This window comes from Sciurus vulgaris (genome assembly GCF_902686455.1).
Source record: "Sciurus vulgaris genome assembly, chromosome: 1".
NCBI classification, from domain to species: domain Eukaryota; kingdom Metazoa; phylum Chordata; class Mammalia; order Rodentia; family Sciuridae; genus Sciurus; species Sciurus vulgaris.
In genome coordinates, this window is record NC_136461.1 from 210604001 (window position 1) to 210624328 (window position 20328).

Below are 20328 nucleotides of genomic sequence, written 5' to 3' on the forward strand. Positions count from 1 at the left end.
ACGGTTCCCCTCCTTGGCAAGTGTGAGCACCCGCTCATCCCGCTCCGGAGCTACAGAGCGAGCGCCGCCTTCTCCCCCAGTCTCCTCTTTATCACTCTGTGTTAACTGCCGCACTTAAGCTCTGGCAAGTGATCGCAACGTGGACATGACAACTTGGCCTTCAGTGGCATTTATTTTTCCTTCCCGGCCAAATGCTGACATATAAAACTCAATTTCATTTTTGAAGAAAGTCAAGCGAGTGTGTGTGTTCAGATCCTTTCCAAAGACAAAGGGTCACACCTCCCACTGGGGCCTCCTCGGGGCCCCGTTGAGAAGTTCAGCCTGGCCAGTGTTGCTGGAGGTGGCCCAGCAGGTTCCAGGGAGGCCTGCCTCAGTGGGGAGGGCGGCTTCTGTGTTCTGCAGTCAGCCGCGCCTGCCTCAGGGCTCTGGGCTAAGATCCCAGCAGGCCCACTGCGTCACTGCAGTGTGTGCACCCAGCACCCCAGCTGTGCACCCAGCACAGGCTCCCCCCATAAGGTGGCCGTCTCGCCAGTGGGGACAGCACTGTAGCCCAGCTGCGCTGCTCTAGACCGGAAGATCTTGAGACTGGGCCCAGCTTTGCTCTTCTGGGTGCCAGGTCTATGGCCAGCCAGAGTCATCTCGAGGGACCGCAGTTTTCCCATCTGCTGAATGGAGACAATGCTACACGCCGTGTGGCTGAAACAGTGCAGCACACAAATGCTGTTAGCCCAGACCTGGCACAGGGGGCCCTCTCTCAGCTGCTCAGGTGTGGCCTCTCTCTCCTCCTGGTCCTGGTTCCAGATGTGAGAGTCGCCCCAGTGACGTCTGCTGCCCAAGGGGCTGCTGTGGGGCACAGGCCTGGGGAGCCGCTGGTGACTGGAGAGCAGCAGTGGGAGAGGACGCGGCCCCTGGCCCTGGGTTGGCCCTGGCTCATCTCCACCCCTGCTCTGCCATCTCAGCATCTTGCACAATCTGGTGTTTTTACGTGTTTGTTTGGCTTCCCCCAGAGAAGAAGGGAATGTGCTTCTCTGCCCCTCCCATGTTGAGAGTGTGTATTTGTGGCCTGGCCACGGCCCCGCTACATGTGGATCGTGCCTCACACTCTGGCCCCCGGCTGGCATCCATTTCCCCTCATCCCTTTGGTGCCCTGGGCTCAGCAGGAGGCAGCAAGCCTCTGTGGCAGCTGCTCATCCACCAGAGCCAGAAGTACCCAGAGGTACAGGGAGCCAACCTGTGCCCTCCAGGGTCTGGGCAATGCTGGCCAGGCCCAGGTGAGACCCACGGGCCTGGGTAGGGCTGTAGACCCTTGTGCTCGGATGCAAACACCTGTTGTTAAGGGCCAGCGAGATGTTGGGGGTCTTCGTGTGGAGTCCAAGTGACCTGCCCCCTGCAGACAGAAAAGCTGCCCAAGGCCTGTGCCTCCAGGTCTGCTGGCTTCCTGGGCAGCCCTGGGGCTGGCAAAGAACAACAGCTGCCCAGGTCACTCGAGGAGTCGATGAGGCCTGAGGGACCGTGTTCCTGCCTCTGTGTGCGCAGGTGGAGAGGAGGAGGCTCCAGCACTGCTGTGGGAGGCGAGAGCTGGCGGCGCTGCCCGAGCCCTCCTTCCTGGCTGGCAATCTGCTGCTCTCAGCTGGTGGCTGGCCCCTCAGGGGCCATGGTCCCTTGCTCCCTTCAGTGAGGTCATGGATGCCCATATCTGTTGGAGACTTGGAAAAATTAAATTTGTTGGGGATTTTCAAAAAAATTAACCAATGCTTTATGAGGCCGACCTGCAGTCCTGTCATGTGGGCTTCTGGTTCCTCCGTTCGAGGGTGTCACCCCCGTCCCCCAGGCTCATCGGCAGCCTAAGAGGGCAGTGACCAAGAGGCAGCAGGAGGGGAGGCTCTGGTTACGAGTCTGGCCTCGGCCCCACTCCCCTGTCCAGCTGAGTTGGCTCCTGGCGCTCTCCCAGGCGGGGTCTTCCGAGGGCTCTCCTCCTCCTGCGTCTGAGGGGCAGAGGCCCGGAGCAGGGCTTGCCAGGCAGAGAGCTCACAGCCCCTGTCCCTTCCAGCTCTGCACCATGTCTCAGGCTCTCTGCAGTGGGCAGCAGTGGACCCTGACCCTCAGGCCGTCAAGGGGAGCAACATGGAGTCTCTGTTCAGGGAGGGCTTCCTGCTGAGTCCACCTGCCTCAGGAATGCCTGCGGCACTGTCAGTGGCCAGCGTGGGGTGGCTCTGCCCCGTGTCCCTGCGCAGCCTCCTCCGTGTGCTTTCAGCGCTGGTGTCAGTGCAGCTGTCCAGCTGCCATCACCAAGGGTGTTGGGAGGGTGTCTCTGTGGCTGGGGTTGTTCCTTGCTATCACCATCACTGTGAGGCTGAGGCCGTGGGTGGAGTTGGTGGTGTTATTGCCTTTGGTGTTGTTGCCAACCTTGCCCTCGGTGGCAATGCCGGAGGTGTTGGGGGCAGGGTTGCAGGCGGTGTTGCTGGTGGTGTTAGGGTGTTGCTGCTGCTGTTGATGTTGCTAGAGTTGCTGGTATTAGTGTTATTGGTGTTGATGGTGTTGGTGTTGGTGGTGGCATTGATGGTGTTGGTGGTGTTAGTGGTGTTGATGGTGTTGATGGTGTTGGTGGTGTTGATGGTGTTGCTGGTGTTGATGGTGTTGATGGTGTTGGTGGTGTTGGTGGTGTTGCTGGTGTTGATGGTGTTGGTGGTGTTGATGGTGTTGCTGGTGTTGATGGTGTTGATGGTGTTGGTGGTGTTGGTGGTGTTGATGGTGTTGATGGTGTTGGTGGTGTTGCTGGTGTTGATGGTGTTGGTGGTGTTATTAGTGTTGGTGGTGTTGCTGGTATTTGTGGTGTTGATGGTGTTGGTGTTGGTGGCATTGATGGTATTGATGGTGTTGGTGGTGTTGGTGGTGTTGGTGGCATTGATGGTGCTGGTGGTGTTGCTGGTGTCACTGGTGTTGGTGGCATTGATGGTGTTGGTGGTGTTGGTGGTATTGCTGGTATTGGTGGTGTTGATGGTGTTGGTGTTGGTGGTGGCATTATTGGTGTTAGTGTTGTTGGTGGTGTTGGAACCATGTTGCTGGTGGTAGGCTCTGGTGTTGCTCACATTGGTGTTGGTGTTCATATCATGTTGAGGTGGCCACTGCAGTGCTGTGGATGATCATGGTGACTGCTCTGGGTTGTCTGCTTGATTGGACTAAGTGCCTAGGATCAAGAGTCATCTGCATGTCTGTGAGGTATTTCCAGACGTGACCGGTGTGTGGGACAGCACACTGGGGACACCGGACCAGAATGGGGGCAGCACCATGCAACAGGCTGGACCCAGATGGCACAAAAGACAGAGGAGGCAGCCCGCAATGCAAACACAGGCCCTCTGGTGGTGCACCTGAGTCTGCTCCACCGACAGTGAACTCCTTCTCTCTTCTAATGTGGCCTCCCACCAGGGGCTCCCAGGCTGCCAGCCTTGTGCTAGGGCTGCACCCTTGGTCCCTCTTGTTCTGAGGTTCCAGCTTCTGGGTGGAGCAGCTACTGGTTCCTCCTACTCTCCACCCTGCAGATGACCGTTGTGGGACTATCCAGCTCTGACTATGTGAGCCACCCTGAGCAAGCCCCTCTGAAGCCTCGTGTGCACAGCCTGTGGTTCTGTCCCGCTAGAGAGCCTAAGTGGCACAATGACGTGGAGGTTCTTGGAGTTACTGCACTTGTGCACGTGCGTCAGTGGTTGCTGGTATTGGTGTCTGCGCTGTCCTTGGTGCTGATTCTGGGTGGCGGATGGTGGTGTTGATGCTGGTACCCGAGTCACTGTTGCTGGAGTGCCGACATCGTGGTCATTGCTGTCGGTGTTGCCTGTCCCAGGTATGGTGCAGGACAGGTGGCACAGGACTTCTCACGATGATGTGGTCCTCAGGAGTCCTCACGTGCCACCACAAGACCAGGTATCTTCCTTTTCACAGGTGAGGAAGTAGTTGCACTCGATGGCCCGTCAAAGCAGAGCGGCAATAGCTCAGGTTGGGAGCACCACCCAGCACCTGGTCCAAGCTCGGCACTGGATGGGCGCCCACAGGGAGCGTCGGCTCCTGCTGCCCAGCTGGTCGCTCCTGGCACGTATTTCTTGGAGAATCATAGAAGAACAACTTGGGCATTTTTTCCAGAGAAGCTGTCAGTTCAGATTAGGCTCTGAGGGTGACTGCACAGTTGGTGGATGTCACTTAAAAGTGATAATACTGTAGGCCTTTCCCAAGCATCAGTTGTGTGGAGAGACATGGAGGACGGCCCTCCACATCTGGGGTGGTGACAAAATCTGTCATATTCCCTTTTTCTCCATTTGACCAGAAGAAGATTCCTGGGTCATGGAGTTACACAGCAGCACTGGCATGGGCTCGTAGCCCAGGAAGGAGGTGAGGGGGCTCTGATGTCTGCCAAGGCTGGCCAGGAAGGCTGAGTTGAGTGGCTGACCCCAGTGTACTGTGCTGGCTGTGTGAGGAAGATGTGGTTTTCTGGGTCTGGGGACTCCGCTTCCTGACCTCAGGGGTACCCTAGCCATTTGGAATGTCTACCCTGGTCCTTCCCCATTCCATCCAGCTGTGTGTGTTCAGAAGCTCTTGTTTGCCCCAAATAAAAGCAAAGGCCCAGTGTCCTCGAGTTTGAAGTGGGGATGTATAGAAAGACGTTACCCTCTTCAGTCATTCAGCAACTCCCGCTAACCCTCATGGTAAGTGTGAGCAAGTAGTAGTGAGACCCAGACTCTATAGTGTCAGGGGAACTGTCGGGGAGGGCCAGGCTCTGCAGGGACCTGGAGGCTGAAGGTGCTGATTCCTTCCATGGAATCTGGGGGAACAAAAGGGAGGAGGAGAGGCCGGGGAGGATCCTCCACTTTCCAGGTGCACTTTCCAGCCACTGCAGCTGGAGGGGTGGAGGCCGGCGGTGTTGCCATGATCTGTGTTCTGTTCTCGCCTCTCCAGAACTCCCTCTTTTGTTCCAGCTGCCGGCAGGCAGGAGACCTCAGGCCAAGGCAACTGCAGCTTCTCCTCCAATGGTCAGGAAGTGCGGAGGCATCACCAAGCCCACTGCAGTGGACCCAAGCTGAGCTGTGCACACCCTGAAGGACTGAGCGGGCATTCCCATGTGGGAGTGCTGGTGGGGATCACCCATGCTGTGCTCCCTGCAGGTGCTGATCTCAGCCCCACCCTGGTAGGCACACCCATGACTGGCTTAGAAGCAAATGTCCTTGTCTCAACTTGGGTCCTTGCAGGACCACTGCAGCTCCAAAGCTCCCCACAGTGGGCAGAAGTCCAGCACATGTGCCAGGAGGCAACCTCTCCTGCCTGGTCTTCCTCTCCACCCACTGTAGGCATGGTTTGGAGCATACCCTGCAGTAACCACTGCACACACAACTTGGTATCAGAACTTTCTGGAGCCCAAGGGATGACAATCATTTCTATGACTGCCATCTCAGGGCAGGGAAAGCAGACTGCTGTTTAGTGACAGGCTTGGGGCAACAGGACCTTTATGGAGGACAGGTCCATGTGGTTGAGAGAGGGAGGGTGGGGTTCTGTGGCCGGAGGTTGGAGGGCATGTTGCCAGGGTTACAGTGACTTGGGGCTAATGTGGGCTAAGCCTCAGCTGACAGGTGCACAACCCAGTAATGAGGAGCTGCCAGGCTGAGACAAAGGGTGGGGATGTCCAGGCCATCGCAGGCAGCCCACAGTGTCCCCTCAATGCAGAGTGTTTTGGAATTCTCCACACTTACAGTTCGTTTCAGCAGAGCAGAAGTCAACTGGAGACTGAGGAGTGCTTATCACCCCAGGAATACGAGTGTGCACACTGACGTGACAGTGCCAGGACACGTTACTACCTGGAGAGCGGTGCGAGGGCCCGGGCCCAGACTGAGACGATGACCGGTGATCAGGAGGCAGCGTGGGCATGATGGAAGCTCATTTGTACAGCCACTTTTTGAGAATCTGGTCTATGCCAGGAACTGGGTCAAGTCCTGGGGACACAGTGCTGGCCCTGAAGTTTCTGATGATTGTTGTGGTCGTATTGATGTGATGACCCACAGAGAATGTTCTGATGATGTTGATGTATTTGTAGGGTGGTGATGGTGGAGGTGATAATGATGTTGATGGCAAGAGGGACGTGGCAAGCCAAGCCAAAGGACGACATTGCTCCCAGAGCCCTGTGCCAAACCAAACAAATGGCTCTTTCCCTGGTCCTCTTCCTGGGTGGGCTCTAGGTATCTTTCCCAGGGAAATGGGACACTTCTACAGTAGACTGATCAGGCCTACCCTATCATGGTGACAGTGGTGATGCTGCTGGTGATTTTGATGATAATGGTGATGATGAAAATGGTAGTGATGGTGATGGTGTCGGTGTTGGTGGGGAGGGGGTTGGTGGTAGTGATGCTGGTGGTGTTGGTGGTGTCGGGGTTGGTGGTAGTGATGGTGATGGTGTTGGTGTTGGTGGTGAGGGGGTTGGTGGTAGTGATGGTGATGGTGTTGGTGTTGGTGGTGTTGGGGTTGGTGGTAGTGATGGTGATGGTGTCGGTGTTGGTGGTGAGGGGGTTGGTGGTAGTGATGGTGATGGTGGTGGTGATGGTGGTAATGGCCATGGTGTTGGTGATGGTGGTGATGGTGTTGGTGGTAGTGATGGTAATGGCAGTGGTAGTGATGGTGATGGTGTCGGTGTTGGTGGTGAGGGGTTGGTGGTAGTGATGGTGATGGTGGTGGTGGTGATGGTGGTAATGGCCATGGTGTTGGTGATGGTGGTGGTGGTAGTGATGGTAATGGCAGTGGTAGTGATGGTGATATTGGTGATGGTGATGTTGCTGCTGGTGGTGGTGGCAGCAGTGGTGATAGTAGTAGTGATGGTGGTGGTGATGGTGATGGTGATGGTGGTGATGATGGTGGTGGTGGTGGTGGTGGTGATGATAGTGGTGGTGATGGTGGTGATTGTGTTAGTGATACCAGGTATGTTGATGACATTGTTAGTGGTGATGATGGTGGAAGTGAGTGTCAATGTCACATGTGTGTTGGACAGTGAACTTCCATGCCAGCTTTTCACTGGAGGGAGTTTTCATTTCCTGAGAGGGCAGCTGCTCTGATTGCATCAGTGACAAGTGGATGCTCAGGGAGAGGGAGGGTAGAGATCCTTATCTATTGATTGGTTTTCAGATCCTCCCTCCCCCTCTGGTAATGACCCTCCCTATCTCTGCCATTATCAGGGTGCCTCTCATATACTGTTATATTTGACTTAATTGGGCCATTAGCCCAGGCACAGGGTGGGGCCTGTCAGTCAAGGTCCACTTGGGAGCAGGTCTGTGTCTCCAAGCAGAAGGCAAGTGGGCACCATGATTGCCCATGGGTTCCTTCTGGAGCCCGGGTGTTGACTTCACTGTGGACTGTTTATCCTTCCTGGGAAGTGTGCATGGGAGGGTGGCCCTGGCCTACCTACTGTGGAGCATCCCACATCCCTGGGAAGGCCACAGGTTCCCTCTTGCCATCATCACAGTCACACCTCCAGAGCTGCCTGGCTGCCTCTGGCCAGCTGCAAGGGTGGCTCTTGCTCCCATACTTCCCAGTCTACTGGGGTTTCGAGCCAATGCCCTGCATTTTTGTAGTGCAGAGGTGGGGACTGAGGCAGGGCTGCAGATGGAAGGCTTTGTGCCTGATCCTGGGGTGTGAGCTTCTGCCGGTGACTAGTTAACAGGTAATCCTTGGGCAACGGGAGGCAAGTTGGATCTCCACACACAGCTTGAAAGCATGCAGCACATCAATGCGTTTGTCTCACTGGATCTAAAGCAGGGAGCAGCCTGCAGAGGAGGCACGTTGGAGGCTATGCCCACAACCCAGGAGCACAGAGGCAGAGTGGCCTCCATGGCACCCCAGCCTTAGAGGCAGGCCACTGCCCTGCACTGCCCCTGCAGGCCACTGAGCTGTGGCTGTACCCGCGATGGCCTGGTGTTAGTGTCAGAGGACCTGGTTCCAGTGCAGTGCCCTTTCTGTGATGTGTCTGCCCACAGAAGCCCGCCGACACCTTCAGGGAACTTCCTCTGCATAGGACATATGCTGACCCTGGGCATAGACCCTGGGCAAGAAAGTGGGCACAGCTCCTGCCCAGGGGTGGAAGTGTAGCACTGGTGAGAGCAGCTGGCAAACCACACACAGGTATAGATGTGATGGGCACTGTAGGGTCCCAAGAGGTCTCGCCCAAGAGGCAGGAGAGAAGGGGCTGGTTGAGTGGGCACAGAGGCCAGTGACCCAGGACTCGAGGCTGTCAATTTGCAGTGGGTTAGAGGGGAACAGCAGTAGCATGGGTGGGGCACAGTGAGGCCCTGGGCACATGCTGCTGGGCACAGCTGGCCCCTACTTGCTGCTGGGCACAGCTCCCCCTCCTTCTCACTGACTTCTGCTCTTCAAGGACACTGTCCTGCTGAAGATGAATTGAAGCCCAGGGGGAGCTGGGCTTGCAGTGGTCCAGGCACAGCGGCAGGGGTTGGTGCCGTGGGTGCCTTGGAGGACATCCCCCAAAGCACAGCATGGCGGCTCTTCATGGCTCTCCATCCAAAGGCAGGAAACCGGTGGAGTCAGCCCTGGTCTTTCAGGGGCCCGGTCTATCTGGGATGGAGTTTAAGGACCCTTCCTCAGGGAGAAGAACGGGGCTTGTCATCTGCTGCCCATTGAGCAAGCTGTCACCTTGGGCCTCAGTGCCCTGATCCATGGACGAGCCACGGGTGCTTCCAGGAGGGAGACCCAGAGGCCCTAGCGGATCTGCAAGTGCTGCCAGCCGAGGCCGCAGCCTTCGAAACATGGGGTCCCAAAGCTCACACGCTGGGGGGAGCAGGCAGCCACTGCAGAGCCACGAGGTGCTGGGAGTGCAGGGAGGAGTGGGGTGGGGCAGAAGGCTTGTTGGATTCCAGCCCCGGTGCCAGGGCTCTGGGGGGAGCTGTCATTTGCTCAGGAAGTGCCTGGGGACAGCTGTTTCTGCAAAACGGTCATCCAGGAAGACAGCCACTGCCAGTCACCCTGGGTGCCTGCCCCGTGGCTAGGAGACCAGGTGCCAGGGCAGTGCAGGAGGGCCAGGCAGGTGTTTGTGCCCCCGTCACCACTCCACCCTGTTGGAAGGCACCTGGTGTCACCGTCAGCAGGACAGCCAGCTGAGCCAGGCTGGGTGTTGTCACCCTCCCCACTTCCTACGCACTCCATTCCTTCTGGGAAGCTCGGGGTCTCCTGTGGCCAGCGCTTGCTCAGGTACCGCTTACGCTGTGAGCTGGACAGGGCCCTGCTCTGTGGCTTCCAGGCCCTGGGGGTGGGTTTGGCTGCTGGAAGAACCAGTGAAGTCTTCAACAAGTGCGACCACACAGAGCCTGCTTGGGGCAGAGGGGCTTGTGCAGCTGGGCGCTCCAGGCAGGCTTCCCAGGGCCTGACCTTCAGCGCCGAGTAGCGAGCAGCTTCGGGAATGAGTCTTTCCAGGCGGGCACAGAACAATAGTGCCGGGACCCTGAGGCAGGCAGAGCTGGGCATGTCTGAGGCTCAGAAGGGCCAGCAGGGTTGAAACTGGCCAAGGGTGTCGCTGGCCCAAGAGTGGGGCGGGCCAGAGTGGCAGGTGGTGGTGCTCCTCAGTGGGGAGCCCCTCCAAGGGGTTTTGATTAAACATGATGACAACCCCAGAAAACCAGAGTCTTCCCACAGACGCTGGCAGCCCAGCCGCCCGGCAGGCAGGCAATCCCTCCCTGGAAGCATCCAGTCACCATGGAGGGAGCAAGGGGTCCACGCAGCTCGGCTGTCTACGCGTGAGCTCCCTGAACAGCTCGCTCCGCTGTTCTGTGTTTAAACATTCGCATAAACGGGACTGGGCGCGAGTAATGTTCTGTAATTCCTCTTCTTACTTAACGCTCTTTTAAGACCCATCCAGGTTGGTTACACAGGTCTATTTTATGTTTTTAAGTGCTATGATGTATCCCATCACGGTGACGTTCATTTCCGCCCCCAGGGCCTGTGCGTCCTGCCAGCATTTTCTCTCACAGGGAGTCAGGAGAAGAGCTGCTGTCTGTTAGGCCCGCAGCTGGGCACGTGCTGCTCTGGGGATTTTATACACATCTCCCACCAAATCTGCACAAGCATATTCCAAGGGACGAGGTCCACTTTTTAGCTCAGAAGATAAACACAGAGAAGGCCAGCAGGCACTCCAGGAGGCCCATCCCAGGTCTGGGTCCCTGGCCATGGCTTTCTGCCCTTGAATTCTGCAGAGCACGTGCACGGGAGGACTCTGCAGGGCTCTTGGCTGGAAGCTCTCAACTTGGCTTGATGTCGCCGGGTGTTCTGGAGGAGAGGAACCACGACAGTGTGACTTCCCACCCCCGTGTTCCCCCACACTCGGATCGTCAGACTTCAGGGTGTTTGCAATCCCCATAGTGTGATATGATAGTTTAGTGACCGACGGCACGGCCATCAAACACCAGTTAGCATGCGCATGTATCTGTGACCTGGATTTCCTGTTTTGAGAATGTCCTATTCACACGCTTTGCCTGTGTCTCCGATGAGTCTCCTTATTAATTTGTAGGTGTTCTTTATATATTCTTGATATTGATCTGTTATTTTCTATATGTTGCAGAATCTATCTCATTTTGTTTCTTATCTTTTAACCAAGTGTTGGTCCTTCATACAGGAGTTTTCAATTTTGATATGTTCAAATTGATTATTTTTCTTTTAAGTCTTCATTTTTGTCTTATTTTAAAACTTGTCTTGCTCTAAGGTCATAAAATACTTTTCTAAACATTTATTGCTCAAAATTTTGTTTATCACCTTCCAATCTTTAGTTTCACCTGGATTTTTATTTTCTCCCACATGCACCATCAATGATCCAAGCACTATTTATAGCTCAGTGTTGACTTGAACGCAACATAGGAGGCCATGGACATTTTCTTCTCACCATCATGGAAGTGCACTGGGGGCTCCATCAGAAAGCATGATGTCTCCTGTAGGTCACACCAGAACTTCACAGCACCGCATCACCCCTCCAAGACCACCAGGAGTCTTCCCGAAGTCATGGAACACCTTCTTGGCCAAACCCCTGGGGTCCTGAGCCCCAGGATCCTGGGGAGGGTTGAGGCCCAGGGCAGGTCTTGGCTGGCCTTCCTGCAGGAGGATCATCCAGAGCAGAGACAGTGGCCTGGGCGAGGTGCTTGGTGCAGAGGGGATGGGCCAGAAGGTGAAAAGGCCTTGGAGGCATGGAGTGGGCACCGTTGAAGGTGAAGGCCTGAGTCCAGGAGGGGAAGCAGGGTGGGGTGTCCATCAGGTCCCCACGCAGGAGAGCGAGTGCAGGGTGAGGGCCCTGGGGGAAGGAGCCTCCTGCCTCTGCTACCTATAGCAGTGCCGCCTTCAGCCCTCACCCTCAGGACGGGCGCGGCAGCTTCCTCGCAGCGTCTCTGTGTGTGCAGAGAGCCTGGCACAGAGCTGGCGGGCAGGGAGGGGGCTGTCACCGGTGCGACTACCTTGTGTGGACCGTTGCCGGCTGGGGTGTGGGGGGGGTTGTCGCAGCCCTGCCCCTCCTGCCGCACCCAGGGCCCACTCAACCACAGGTCCTGGATGGGTCAGAGGAAGTGGGGAAGACCCTGGACCTCATGCTGCCCTCTGGCCCTGGGTCCACGGGGCCTGAGGGCAGGGCCGTGGGCTCCAGCTGGCTGGCTGGCTCTGAGCACAGATCCATCCCTCCAGCTTCTTCCCGCTGATGAGGAAAGGGGTTGGAGCCAACCTGGGGCTGGGAGTAGGGCTGATGACCAGTCAGATTTGAATTTCACCTAATAAACCAATACTGATTCTTTCAGTGTGAGTGTGTGTGGTTATTTCACAGAAGAGTCCTACACTCAAAAATAATTGTTTTTTGGAATTCAAACTGGGTGCACTGGGCTTTATTTACTTGCTATGAGGCCCCGTCTGGGGGACAGTGTGGACAGGGTCAGAGCAGGGCTGCGGGAGGGAAATCAAGGCAGAAGCAGCTCCAAGGGGGCTCAGCTGTAAGGGAGCCACCACCCCAGGCAGGGCTCAGGACACAGCCCCCCTGCTTGCTGGAAATGACACCCGGCCCCAGCCCTCAGCTGACGAGGGCTGATACCAATGACCCTGGCACTCTGGGCTCTTGCTCTCCTCAGGTCACAGGTGAAGGGTCATGGTCTGTGGCAGAAGGCAGACTGACGGGTGCTGAGCCCAGGCCCACAAGATGGAACTCAGAGTAGGCTGGCGTGGGCGGGGCCGCCTCCCTGCAGCGGGGACCCTGGGGCCCAGCGGGGCCAGGCCAGGGCTCTCCAGGAAGAGGAGCCCTGTGGCACAGCTGGGGCGTGAGCTCCCGCCCTGGCCTGGCACCCAGCACGGCCCAGAGCCCGCTCCTCTGCCTGCTGATGACGGGGTGGAGCCCCGGGAGGCACAGGCAGTGGTCTTCACTCCTGCGGGTGGGCGGCTCCACCCGAGGGCGGGGACTGCCTGGCGAGGAAGGGCACAGACAGGCTGCATCCGCAGAGCGACAGCAGCGGTCACCCTGGATGCACCTGCAAGGGCCGGGTGGTCGGAGGAGCTTCTCCTGAAAGCAGCAGAGAAGCAAGGACGAGAAGGACAATCATGGGGCCTGGGCAGCCTCCGTGCCCTCCCGCTGTTTTGCATGTGGCTGGCCCCGGCCCGAGGGCTGCTGGTGGGGCCCCCTCCGTGGTGCTCAGGGCAGGGCTGGGGGCAGCCTGGGAGATTCTTTCTAATTGGCCGCTGACCTGAGTGTGGGACTGGCAGAGGGCAGGAAGGAGGTGCTGAGGGGAGTGAGGGACCTGCAGCACCTGCCCACCTGCTCCAAGGTGGGCGCCAGGGCAGTGGTGGGGAGACCTCGAGGCTGCAGCCTCAGGGGGCAGCGTGGAGCCATGGCCCGCCTGACCCCAGGGCATAGCGTGAGCTCAGGCTGCCGGTACAGCCCCGTCCTCGCCAAGACCAAGTCCTGATGTCCATGGTGCTACTCCTAGCACCTGCCAGGTGGGCATTTCAGGACCGTTTCTTGGTCACCTGCCTGGGGTTCTTCACCCCAGGGTAAAGAAGGCTGACATCTTACATCTCAGCTAGCATCAGCCCTGACCCCTTGCCAGTCCAGCTTCCTGGGGGTCAGTGGATCCTCCCTCCCCTGTTTACTGTCATTCTGCTCCATGTGCTCATGGGGAGGCCAGGAGAGGCACTGAACGCTTGGTACTGGTGGGAAGTTCTCAGGAAGCCCCTCCGACACTGCCTCCCTCTGCCACTAGCTCGGGCCTCCTGCTGTGGCTGGATTCCCCAGCCAGGCCTGCTGTACTGGGGCCTCCCTACCCGAGTCCCACCTGCCCTCGGCACCTGAGCCAGGATGCAGCTGAGTCGCCACAGGGAAGCAGCTTCCCCAGGCCACCCTTGCGCAGCTTGGCTCTCCTCTCCCAGTGCGGGGGCTGCCTCTGTTCCCCTCTCGCCCACAGGAGAGTCCTGGCACACAGTAAAGGTCTAACTGTGACTGACTCAGTCCCAGCCTGGCCAGCCAGCTGCCCCTTCCCCAGCACGGCACAGTGCCCTGGGAGGCTGACTCACAGGACTTGGCTCACCCTTAATGGGCATATAATGGTCGACGGGCCTGGCAGGAGGACCAGCCCCGTGTTCCTGAGCGTGACATGGAAGTGCCTTCTGTCTGAGGAACAGCTGTTTCTCACCAGCAGTGGAGAGGGCCTGCATGTTGCCCTTCTGCAGTCAGACACCTCTGGGCTCTGGCACCTTCCATGTGACACCAGGTGTGGGCTGTGGTCTGGACCTGAGGGCCAGGGCCACCCTAGGAAGTTTAGGGAGCAGGAGGACAGTGTGCCCTCCTCCCAAACCCCATCTTCCTGTGTCCATGTCCCATGCTCGGGAGCCAGCCTCCTTGTTGGGGACCAGTGGGAGAAGGCATGGGGCTTGCAGAGTGCTTTTCGATATCATCAGGGGACAGAAACCAAACCAGGGAGGGAGGTCCAGGGCATCCTGTGACGTGAGCATCTCCGTCCTTCATGCTCCCTCATCTTCCCTCGGAAAGGGCTCCTCTCCCGCAGTGCGGCTGGATGGCAGGCTTGCTCCCAGCCCTGACCAGCCCGAGGCCTCTTGATGGTAGAGGCCCACTTCAGGAAGCGTCTTGGAGTGGAGTCTCAGAGGACAGGCTCTGCTGGCCAGTCAGCCTGGGTCACAGGCACATCCCTGGGCTTGGAGAGGGGGCAGGCAAGGCCACGTCCCAGATTTCTACAGGGCCAGTTCCCCAGGGAAGCACTGGCCTTGCTGCCAGCAGGGGCTGACGTGTGGTGGTGAGCACCGGAGCGGGGAGCCCCTGTGGGCACTCACCTCCTGGGACTCGCGTCCTCCTTTGAGGAATGGGGCTTGTGACTCTCTCCTCACCACGTCACTGTGGAGAACATGGTGTTCACTTGGCAAAGCCAGCAGGAGAGGTGGCAAGGGACCAAGACAAGCCGTGTTGGGAATAGCAGCAGTTCCAGATGTGCCTCAGGTGGTTCTGAAATGTAAAATGGTGTTAGTCTGGCAAAGATTTTGGACACCTGGAACGCAATCCCGCGCACACAGCACACAGCAACTGGAAGGGTAGGGGCAAGAATAAGCCACTTCCCTCCCCCTGTTGTAGAAGAGACAGAGGTTCAGAGAAACCCTCCCATCCCAGCCTCTGCCCCCCAGAGCACCCTCTGCTGAGCCCGTTGCCTAACAGCACTGGACACTGACCTCATCCTCACCTACCCAGCAGCAGGCAGGCCTGTCAGCCCAGTGAGTAGCGGGGAAGGTGAGGTCCCCGTGCACATCCTGCTTCATGCGTAGCCACCCCAGACACCACCTTCTGCAGGACCTCAGGGTCACCAACACGACCTCGCCCAGGCACTGACTCCAGAGGCCCACAGCATGGGCACAGGCTGTGTGGCTGTGTGGCTTCCCAACCTCCCTGACAGTCAAGCTCCTTACCGTACGGGGAGAGCAGGCGGGCACCTCAGGGTTCCCGTGAGCTCCGGGGGCTGCAGGGGGGCCTGCAGCCACAGACCCAGATGGGTGAGGAGCCCGGGGAGCAGAGGCCCTGGAGCCAGGGTGGACTGGGAGGGCTTCTCTGAACCTCTGTCTCTTCTATGCCAGGGTCATGGCTCCACCAAGAAGGCCCAGGGCCATGGCAGCCACTCTCCATGTAGAGCCCAGAGGAGGCTGCTGGTGGGTCTGGCCACTGTAGGGAGAGGGAGTCACGCTACAAAAGCCTGGAGGCCACAAAACCTGCTAGTGGGTGGTGAGGAGTGGGGAGCCACTGGGCGTGGCAAGACCTGAGCCCCAGAAGGGCCACGGAAGAGCCCGCAGGTGGATTCCGGTCACACAGAGGGGTGAGCCTGGTCAAGATCAGCATGGGAGTAGCTGGGGGTGGCACTGGGAGAGTAGGGCATGGTAGGAGGGCCACATGAGCCTCCAGCAGGGCAGTGGAGGCTGCTCAGGGGTCCAAGTGGGACCAAAAGCAGAGGCCACAGCCATGGGGAAGGGACACCGCGGGCCAGCTCGGGAGGGGCCTTCCCCACATCCCTTCCGTTTCTGCATGCAGGAGAGTCTGGATGCATGCCTGAGTGCTCAGTTCTGGGCCTCTGAGGAGTCAGCAGGAAGGAAGGGGCTGCAGGGAGCACTTCACAGGGAGCCTGCAGGTGGGCCCCCGGGGGGCCACGCCCATCCTGCAGTGAGCACGGGTAGGTTGACCAGTTGCCTGGCAGCCCAGGACAGGCTGAGCTCTCCTTGGGATCCAGAGAGCCACCCAGGCCCCGATTCCAGTTCCAGGGCACTGCTTGTGTCCCTGGGAGGAGGGCAGCCTTGGAGATTGGCAAGGCCGAGGTGCTGGGGGCCTCCACTGTTCAGGGACAGCTGTGACCTCTACTGGAGCTGGGTGGAGGGCTGGGAGGGGCGACTGTTTCTGTGCAGTTCTCCCACCAGCCCCCACTGCTGTCCAGCTGCCACTCTTCCTGCCCTGCTCCACAGACTGCCCAGCTGCATGGGTTCTGGACCTTTGGGGACATAGTGCCTCCTGCACCAACTGAGCTTGGGGGTCCTGCTGGTGCTCTGCCTCTCAGACCCACTGCTCCTCAGTGACCCTGGGAAGGGGCCTGTAGACCCCTGCACAGATGAGACAGAAACCGAGGCCCTCTCTGGCACACAGGTTCAGGGCACTGGGCTGGTCAGTGCTGGGCTTGGCTCCAGGCACTGCCCTCCTGGACCTAGGGTCCCCTGGGGGGTGTGGGAAGCTTGCAGGGCAGGGCTGGCCCCAAGGCCAGATGGCACACAGAGCCCTGATCTCCCTGTGTGATGCTGGATACCCCAGGGCCATGGTGGGGTGTCCTGTGCAGTGCTGGGGTTGTAGACAGAGCTGGTAGGATATCAGAATCCCACTGCCACTTCCTGCCTCCTTTGGGGTCTTGGGCTTCCCTGGGGCCCATGGCTCCTGGCTAAAGCACATTTGAAAGCCCGTGGGTGGGGTTTCCTGGGACCGCAGGAGAGCAGCCTGTCTGAGGACCCAGGAGGCTGGCGTGAGTGTTCTTGGAGCCCCCGAGGACCCCTGGGGCTGGGAACTGAGTAAGTGTGTAGAACCGCACCAGCCATGAGCTGTGCCTTGGCAGGGAGGCAGGATGCACATGCCCACCAGCTCCAGGGACACCTGGAGCAGGGGCCAGTGGCCAGGGCCGGTCTTACTCTGAGCCTCAACCTGCAGGATCCAGTTTCTGTGGCTCACAGATGTTGAAATTCTGGGCTTTTAATAAGCTAAGATGCTGGGCTCCTAAGACAGTGTCAAAGATTAGATTTACTTATTTTACCCCAAGCTTAAGAGGAATAAAATTTGAGGTGACTTCAAGAATCTAAGCTTCTCAAAGGATGCACCCTTAAAATTCCAGCCCCGTAAGCTGACTTGGGGAGATGGGATGATCCCATGCTCCTGAAGTCTGTGCTTCTAAGAGTGCGGTTCTCTAACGCTGTGTCTCTGTGGGCCTGAGTGGATGGGCCAGGCTCAGGCGGGAGCACCACAATGCCCTGGCGCTGGGCTGTGGTTAATCTTCTCTTTGAGGGGCTTTGATGAGCTCCGGAGGCAGACGCGCAGCTTTTGAGCGCAGCTGCTTCAATCAGAGGGGAATTTTGCTGAGCATCGGGGATTTGAGGCTCAGGGAAAAGCTAATGGCAGCTGCTCCTGGGGGCGATTAGAATCTGGAGGCAGAGGAGAGGGGCTCAGAGAGAAAGGCGCAAGGGCAGCAGGGACCCACCCAGGCAGGCACAGCAAAGAGAGCTTTGCCCTGTGCCACACATGTGCACGGTTCCTTCCCATCCTGAGGGACCCTGAGTCCCCACCCGGCCCGCTCCCCTGCACCCCTCCCACAGGGCTCAGCACCATCCCCCATCATATGGCACTTTCCACTGGCAAAGAACCCCATGGAAGCCCTGGGCAGAGGGACAGTCTCCTCCTGGCACCCCTCACTCCTGGCTGCACCTCAGGCCAGGGCTCTGTGCAGAGGCACCTTCCTGGGGAGAGCCCTGTGTGGTGGGGACCAAGGGAATTAGGTTAGGGAACAGCTTCCAGGTGTGGCTCGCAGTCAGAGCTGGACAGGAAGCCAGGTGCCTAGGCCCCTGTGCACCCACACACCAGTTCATTCACCCACTCTGATCCATGCATGCCCTGCTTGCCCCCAAGGACAAGAGGACTCCAGGTGTGTCCCGGGCACTCCTCAAGGTCGAGGCTGTGTTGACTGGCCTGTGGGGTGAGCGTCCAGCATCCTTCCCGGCCACCAGTAAATGCTGGATGCTCTGTGTCAGCCCCTTCCTCCCAGGTGCCTGAGACTCACTGCTTCTTACCTTTCCATCAGGGTGGCGCCCACTGTCTGAGGTGGTCCCTTTGCTGGGACCGGTCCAGGCTCTGGGTCCTTGTGTCCTACTGACCAGCATCCCTGAGCCTGGCGTCCTGCCTCCTTATCTGCGCACTTGTCCAGAATTCCCACCTGGACCCAGCCTGCTTGCTCCCTGCATGCCTCAGACACGGGTCTCCACCTTCCCAGGGGCACTCCTCAGCACCTGAGGCTCTGTGGTATCTTTTCCCAGTGTGGGATGGGCCATGGCCTGGTCCCCACCTGTGACTGGGAGCCGGAGGCCTTCTGTGCTTCCACCCCACCCTGTCCTACACCCCCATTCCCAGCAAAGGAAGCAAAGCCTGGGGGCTGCTCTTCCTGCTGTCTCTCCCCCTCCGGTCCCTCTGTCCCAAGGCAGGGCAAGACACAGACAGGACGGGTGACCTGCTCTGTGTCTCAGTTGCATGGGACACTACTGGGCACATGACCACCTAGTCCTTAGTCCTCATGTGGGGAAGGGTGGAGGACAGCTGGCCAGGCGGTTAGGGCTCTGGCCTCAGCTGGGAGACAGTCACTGGCGTCCTCTGGGGACACAGTGTGTGGGGCAGACAGCACGTACCCAGCTCAGCCTTGGCCATGACTCTGCCCTTGTCAGCGGTCAGTCCTTCCCAGAGGCTATGGCAGATCCTCAGGTGTCACCTAGGAATGAGAAGATGCCTGGGGGCAGAGTGAGCGGGAAGGAAGCCCGTGGGCCTGGCCTGGGGCAGGGGGTTGATAAGGGCAGCTGTCCGAGTCTGAGAGGGGCCTGTAGGCACCCTTCCACCCCACATCAGGGCAGGACAAAAGAGAAAGCAGTTGCCCTTGAGCTCTGACCTCTGGGAGGCCTAGGAGACGGGCTGCTGCCTCCAGGGTGCTGCCCTGCAGCAAGGCCTTACTCTGCAGAGGAGGCCACCCCTTCAGAGGCTGAAGGGGCGTGCCCCCCTGGGCCTCCCTCCCTGGCCTCTTGCCTCCACCAGGAGAAAGGACTCTGGAGCAGAGGATTTGGACTGCCGCTCAGGCTCAGCAAAGTGGTGGCTTCAGCGACACCCTTGGCACGGGGCTCTTTGATTCCCTCTCAGAGGCTGAGCTGAGAAGGAGGAGCAGGTGTCTCCAATTAAATGAGGCCTTGGCTCTCTCCCTGGGCTGTGGCTTGGTGTGGGACTCTGCGGGCTCATTCATCGGCCACGCGCCCGCCCCTCCACCCTGCTCCGCGCAGGTTTCCCTGGGAGGACAGGGGGCGCGTGCTGAGGCTGCAGAATCCTGCTTTGTAAAGGCAGCTCCTTCCCGAGGCCCCGACCCACCCTGTGGTTGGCCTTCAGTGTGTGGAGTGGGGTCACGGGGTGGGTCTAGGCTGGCCCTGCCGTCCAGGTCACCCCAGAGGGACGGATGCTGATGAATTTGGTGGAGACAGGATCATTCTGGTGTGGCTCTCAGGGGGCTGCTGCTTTACGGCTGCATCTGGGCCGGGAAGTGAGCTCTGAAGGAGGGAGGCCGGGCGTGCAGTTCCGCGCAGAGGGGAGCAGCCTGGCATATTTACGGCCCTTGCAGGCTTGGTTTCCCGGCTCAGCTGTCAGGCCCGTCAGAATTAGCACCTTCCAGAGTGGGAGGCAGGGGAGGGCGCAGAACAGAGGGCTTCCGGCTGGTGCCCTGCCAGCGCTGGAAGTGCACACGAGGGAGGCACAGGCGCCCCCAGTTTCCAGAGTCCGCAGGAAAGGTCACTGGGAGATGGATTCCATTTTTAGAACTTATTTGTCGTGTGGTGCCAGGTACTGAAATAAGATGATGCATGTGGAAGGAGCATGGCTCCGGCAGGCGCTCCGTCAGCCCGGCGGGCACTCTGGACGTGTGGCTCAGGATTGGCATCAGGGTTGCCACACTGCCAGCTGGACAGGAGTGCTCCGTTCTACGGGGGGAGCACTGCGGCTCAGAAAGTCTGGGCTTCCTCAAGGTCACCTGTCCTCCTCTCTGTAAAGCAGGTCTGGAGGAGGGCCTCCCTGAGCCGGGAGAGGCCTGGCGATGCCCATGGAGATGCCCACTCGTGGCCACAGTGGGAGGGTGCTTCCTGCCCCACCCTCGGTCGGGGTTCCTTGCCCTGCAAACAGAGGCAGGGTCTTTACTGTCACAGCATTTCACGCCCTCAGCCAATCGCTGCCTGGCTACGTGGGGAGGGGTCTGCAGCTCGGGGAGCAGAGGAGATGGCCGCCCTTCCTCTGCCCTCTGCGGAGGAGGGAGGGAGAGCCGCCTGGCCCGGGAGGAGGCGAGTGCAGGGTGTGGTGTGATTCTGCGGGCGGAGGAGCCTCTCAGGGGAGCAGTACTTTCCTGGGCGCTTCCGACTGTGTAGGAATTCAACAGCCTCAGAGAAAGAGTGCTCCCCACAGGGCAAGTTCATGCGGAGGCCAGGCAGAGGGGCCATGCCCTCGGGAGGTCTGAGGGTTTGAGGGCGAGG

General features: G+C 58.9%; 1 long non-coding RNA gene across 2 annotated transcripts; it reads right to left on the minus strand.

The window, feature by feature from the left end:
* Nucleotides 1–12127: 12127 nt before the first annotated feature.
* LOC306663289 lies at nt 12128–18230 on the minus strand. 2 transcript variants are annotated; one of them, XR_013764416.1, is made up of 4 exons: nt 17854–18230; nt 14959–15208; nt 14335–14503; nt 12128–12553 (listed from the first exon to the last, which is right to left on the minus strand). It is a non-coding gene; the product is annotated as an uncharacterized lncRNA (long non-coding RNA). The 2 variants fall into 2 exon arrangements; XR_013764417.1 differs by lacking the exon at nt 12128–12553 and having other exon boundaries at nt 12966–14503.
* Nucleotides 18231–20328: the final 2098 nt, after the last annotated feature.